We start from the raw sequence: 5,775 nt of genomic DNA, 5'->3' as shown, positions 1-5,775 counted from the left end.
GCTTTTGCCAGCATGACAGCAAGCACGGACTGGCAGCAAGGAGTCAACTGAATGACCAAAGCATCGGTTGCTTCCACTTGTGGCCTCTTCGAGCGCCTTGACACCTTAATATCAACTCACCCCCCTCTTCCACAAGTAGGTGGAGACCGGGAGAGCCGGAACCCCAACGGGAACCCTTCACCGCGCCACACGCTTCTTTCGCGAAGCGCTCTCTCAGATGTTTCCACTCCTGCCCCCGCAAGCGAAGAGGTTTCAAGATACCAGTCGACCGAGCGAAAGTGAACAGCTCCGAGCAAATCTTATAGAGAGCGTACCCTTTGTTTCTACTCTTTCTCTCTTCTAAAAATCACTCAAAAACGAAAAAAGAAAAAAAGAATGTTCGACACTATACTTAGATTCTGCCCTTCGAAACGGAACATCGGCCCTAACAATCCCGTCTCCGTCTACCAAAACGACCGGAAATGTTTCAAAAAAGGTAGGCATACGACGTACAAAAAGTTCACGGCCTTCTTTATCTCTAAAGATAGGATGTCCTAACCATCCAACCACTATTCCATCCCCGTTATCCATTGAACCCGCCCTAAATAATCCCCCTTTTGCCGGATTATTACCGATGTAATCATAAAAGGCTAATTTTTCAGGAATTTTAGCCCAAGCTTCTGATAAACTTTGATTTTCGGCTAATCCAGCACTGACTCTTCTATATATTTCTTGTTGGAAGTATCCCTTATCCCATTGATAACGAGTAGGGACTTGAACCCTCAACCTCAGCCTTGGCAAGGCTATGCTCTACCAATTAAGCTATTTCCGCCAGCTACGGTAGTGGCGAAGCACTACTGAGCAATTCACGTATCACTTGATACGGACGACTTCTGTTTTTCCAGCGGACCACAGTCTTGACCTCCGATCGAGCTACGAACACGAGTAGGTAGGCGGCTAGGGGGGCGGCAGGGCTGCGCCTTTTCAATCAATCTCCGGCCGCTCCGCTATTGGTGCGAGCTGTAAGGAGTCTTGATCTCGAGTCAAGCTGGGGCGTCATCTGTCTTTTAAGTTAAGTCATTTCCTAAGAAGGCTCCTCTTATTCTTTCTACGATAATCCAAACTGCAAGCTCCACGAGTCTGTCGGAACCAGTCGATTCCTAATAATAGAACAATGCACACACATAATTACATATAGTACAATATAGAATAATTTTCTATCTGTTTTGTAGAAATAGTGGCGGAACATGTTCCCTTGCAAATTTGCAAGCCTGTTGGACCGCTAAGGCATCCATACCATCATCCTGCACAACAAGTAAGATCGTTAACAAAACCTTAACTTCCATAAATTTGCGAGATGAAATTGCGGAGCAGTTAATGAAAAGTATCGAATAGATTATTTGAAAAAAAATGTTCTTGTTGTTTTATGAATATTATTGCACTGTTGTATGACTTTTTTTATTTATATTTCAACTTATTTAAAGATTTTTGTTTTATTTTAGCAGTCTGCAGACGTTAAAAAACAAACAGTCTTCTTCTTGCAGGCTGCAGAGGTTTGATCCACCTCTTCTGCTACAGATGACTGCAGATGTGGTTCGCAGACTGTAGACATTTTACCTCTGAAAAAGCAAACAGCACCTTAGTGCTAGATCCCCCAAATGAACAAAAACAAATCATTCTATATTATACAATATACAACAAATCATACCCGAGGGGGAGACGGAGGAGCAGCGGTGGCCGGCGTAGGTGTGTGGCGTCAGCGTGGAGCTGTGTGGTGGCCGACAGAATCGGGGGTGGAGGGGGAGGGACTAACGGGAGGTGAGGGTGGAAGAAGAGGCTATGTGTTTCAAGGGTGGAACATGTAAAATAAGCTGATGAAATAAAAGATGAGAAGAGGCTAGAAGATGTGAGAAGTGGTTGGTCCATGTCTGTAAAAGATGAGTATAAACGATGAGAAGAGGCCACGAGATGTGAGAATTGGTTGGCCCAGATCTGCGCGAAGAAGAGGGCGCGTAGACATTTTTTTAATGAAATCTCTTCCAAAAAAACAAACAATCTGCAGACCTAAACGTCTGCGCGTGATCTGCGCAGCATAGACAAAAGAGGTAAAGAAGACTTTTTTTGAAAAGCAAACACCCCCTTAGCATTTCTGATCGGTTGCTTTGATCGAGTTTAATGTATAAGCTACTAGTATAGACTATAAATAAAGGGGCGTATGCAATAACTAGGACAACTTTTTAATTATAATGCAACTTCGTTTGTGGGTTTTATCTAATTGTTTGTTAGAATGTATGTCTTCCTCGGTGATTTTATCGCTTCATTTAGTTTTGCTTTGCATCTAACAAACATCGTGAATCATTTGAAACGATATTGCAGCGTGCTTTCTTGAAGAAACTTATATCGAGTAAACTATGCTATTGTTATATTTGAAAATCATTAATTTTGTAATACGGGATTTTAAACAGATTTCTTATTATATATTTCTTTGAAGTCGTCCACGTATTTTATTTTTAGAAAGATGTTTTGAAATAAACAACTTTTATTTTCTTAAGTTTAAGAAAGATGGTTTTTAATTAAAAAAACTCAACTAAAATAATAGTTTTAACTTTTTAAGTTAAGATAGTAAGAGGATGTTGATAACGAGGCATCTTGTGAAATATATTGCCTCACAACATTGACATCATGTAAGGGTAATAGTCTACTGAGCTGGTAAAACATAGATTTACAAAACCATCATTTGGGTAGTTGGTAGATGCTTTCGTTTTGTTGGGAAGTCTCATGTTTAACCTTAGACGTCTAGCTAATTTAGAAAAAGAAAAGATGTAGTTTACTAGTTTCGTAGCGGTGTAGTTAACTGACCAAAAAAATCAACATTGCATAACCAAATATAGAGGTAGGTAAACCAGGTTTTTTAATGAACTAGGAAGTAAGTAAGAATGGGTTCTAGGCTTGGTCAACAAAGACAAGAACTTGGCCAGGTAGGATTGTAGAAACATATTCCAGGTATAATTGAGTTTTTGACCGGTTTTACGGGTTTTTGTCTGGTTTTGGCGGGGTCGGGTCTCCATGTTTTGCCCGGGTAGAGATGAAACCGGTTCCATTTCGGTTTCTCTAAGAAACGTAACATGGTTTGTACCGGTTGGGTATACCGAGTTCAGTTCTGAAACCGGGTTTTATGCCCTCTTAACTAGATCTTTAAATTCGGCCTCTCCTAATAATTTTGGAGCTAACACTTAGAGCCCCATGAAAATCATGTTTTCTTATCTCCTTCGGTGACACATTTCTTTTAACCACTATTAAACCTTTGACCTCTAATTTCATACCCAAATCATCTTACCATCCATTAAAATAGGAATGGCCCTGATACATTTGGTACATATGTGGTAGAGACATATATACATGTGTATATCAATGATGATGCATTGATTACTAACTTGACGGTAGAGAGTGGTTCAGACACTCTTTTAGTTAGACCTTTTCTAACGAGTTTTATGTGATCTGGTAAATTTGAATTTTGACATGAGATTAAGACAAAGTGTGATGGTTTTTCTCTTTAGTTATCATAAAAATTTGAAGCTTCACTATTCTAACGAACCTTTTAACTTTTAACGTATGATATGAAAACGTGAAGCACATGTCTTATGGATAAAAAGATATTTTTGTTCTTATTGTAACTAGAATACATTTTAACAAATTTCATTATTTTCCATATATTAATTTCCTTTTACGATACAACTAAATTCCCTATTATCCAAGCAAGTTGATGTCCATTCTTTATTCGTTATTATAAGGTGCACCATTTTCATATATTCTTGTCAAATTTGTTATTTTAGTAGAATTTCAAAACCCAACTACAAAACAAGAAGATTTTATTAATATTCGTAAAAACCTAGACTTCACATACGACTTTTTGTTAATGGTCCCATTTTCTTGGCCATTTCACGAAGCACAAACTTCTGAATTTTCCCCGTAGATGTTTTCGGCAATTCTTCTCTAAACACCACCGTTTTCGGCACCATATAACCCGGCAACTTACCTCTACAATAATCCATCACCTCCTTTTCAGTCACTTTCCCCACCATCTCCGCCTTCAAACTCACAAACGCACACGGCGTTTCCCCCCAAAATTCATCCGCCCTCGCCACCACCGCCGCCTCATTCATCGCGGGATGCGTGTACAAAACCGACTCCACCTCCACACTACTCAGATTCTCGCCCCCACTAATAATAACATCTTTCGACCGGTCCTTAATTTCCAAATACCCGTCCGGGTGCATTACCGCCACGTCACCCGTATAAAACCACCCATTCTCTCTCATACTTTTCGTAGTCTCCACAGGGTCTTTAAAATAACCCAACATTACACACCCGCCCCGTAACACCACCTCCCCGAGAGTTGACCTGTCCTGAGTCACACTGACCCCCGACTCAGGGCCCACAACATCCATCTCGGTAAATGCAGCCGTCCTCACCCCTTGCCTCGCTTTTAACCTAGCTCTCTCGGTAGCTGGGAACCGGTCCCACTCCCGCTTCCACGCACACGTCACTACCAACCCACCCGTTTCGGTCAACCCATACCCATGACTTATAACAAACCCGATTGCCTCGGCCCGGGCCAGCACGGCCGCAGGCGGCGGAGCTCCCGCCGTCATAATTTTAACCGGATTCTTTAGCCGCTTCACACCCGGGGCGTTCGATAACATGTTAAGCACCACCGGAGCCCCGCACATGTGTGTAACACCGTGTTTATTAATCGAGTCGTATATAACGCCTGCGTCGAATTTGCGTAGGCAGATATTAACGCCCCCCACCGCGGCCATGCCCCATGTGTAACTCCACCCGTTCGCGTGAAACATCGGCAGAGTCCATAAATACACGGGTTGTTTCGGAACAGACCATTCGATAAGCGAATCAACGGCTATAACAAACATGCCCCGGTGGCAGTGAACCACACCTTTCGGAGACGACGTCGTACCGGAGGTGTAATTCAACGTGATCGGATCCCACTCGGATACGGGTCTAACCCAATTAAACCCCGGGTCACCGTTTTCCACCAGTGATTCGTAACTACGTTCGAATCCGGACTTGGGTTTCATCGGTGGGCCGTCGTCGGTAATCAAGACTAGCTTCGGTTTAGGCGTGTCAGGAGAAAACAAAGAAAGAGCATCGAAGACAATAGAAACCGATTGGTAATCGACAAACAGGAGCTTGGATTCGCTGTGGGAGAGGATAACGGAAACCGTGCGAGCGTCTAGGCGAGTGTTAATCGAATTGATAACGGCTCCCGCGAAGGGTATGGCGAAGTAGAGCTCATACATGGCGGGGATATTTGGTGCGATGACGGATACCACCTGTTGTCTATTGATTCCCATGTTGGTGATGGATGATGCTACCCGAAGGCATCTTTCTCGGGTTTGATTCCAATTGTAGGTGGTGTTGCCGTAGACGATGGATGGACAGTCGCCGTAGACGGTGGCGCATCGGTCGATGAAGGAAAGAGGAGTAAGAGGGGTGGAATTGGCTGGTCTTGGTTGGAATTGATCCATGGGTGGTTTTGGTTTTGGTTTTGGTTTTGGTGTGCATGTGAGGGGTGAGAGACCAGGTTAAAATAGCAAAGAGATCACTGTTATATATATATAATAAATGAAGGAGTTTAGATTTAAGACTCTGTTAAAAGATAATAAAACTGTATTTGACTTCTTTGCATGTGGATCGAGCGGACAGCAAAGCCAATGGATATGCAAGGATCACGTGTCAGTTGTCCATAAATATTACAATAGAATATCCTTGATATGA

The 5,775-nt window shown here is 42.5% G+C and overlaps 1 pseudogene; it reads right to left on the bottom strand.

Annotated features, from left to right (window-relative positions):
• Positions 1 to 3,782: 3,782 nt before the first annotated feature.
• On the bottom strand, positions 3,783 to 5,525 carry LOC143613194 (2-methylpropanoate--CoA ligase CCL4 pseudogene; annotated as a pseudogene).
• Positions 5,526 to 5,775: the final 250 nt, after the last annotated feature.

This window comes from Bidens hawaiensis, unplaced genomic scaffold (genome assembly GCF_021521415.1).
Source record: "Bidens hawaiensis isolate Kalapana, Puna unplaced genomic scaffold, B.hawaiensis_p1.1 tig00036804_1, whole genome shotgun sequence".
NCBI lineage: Eukaryota > Viridiplantae > Streptophyta > Magnoliopsida > Asterales > Asteraceae > Bidens > Bidens hawaiensis.
This window is presented reverse-complemented; position numbering and strand designations above follow the sequence as displayed.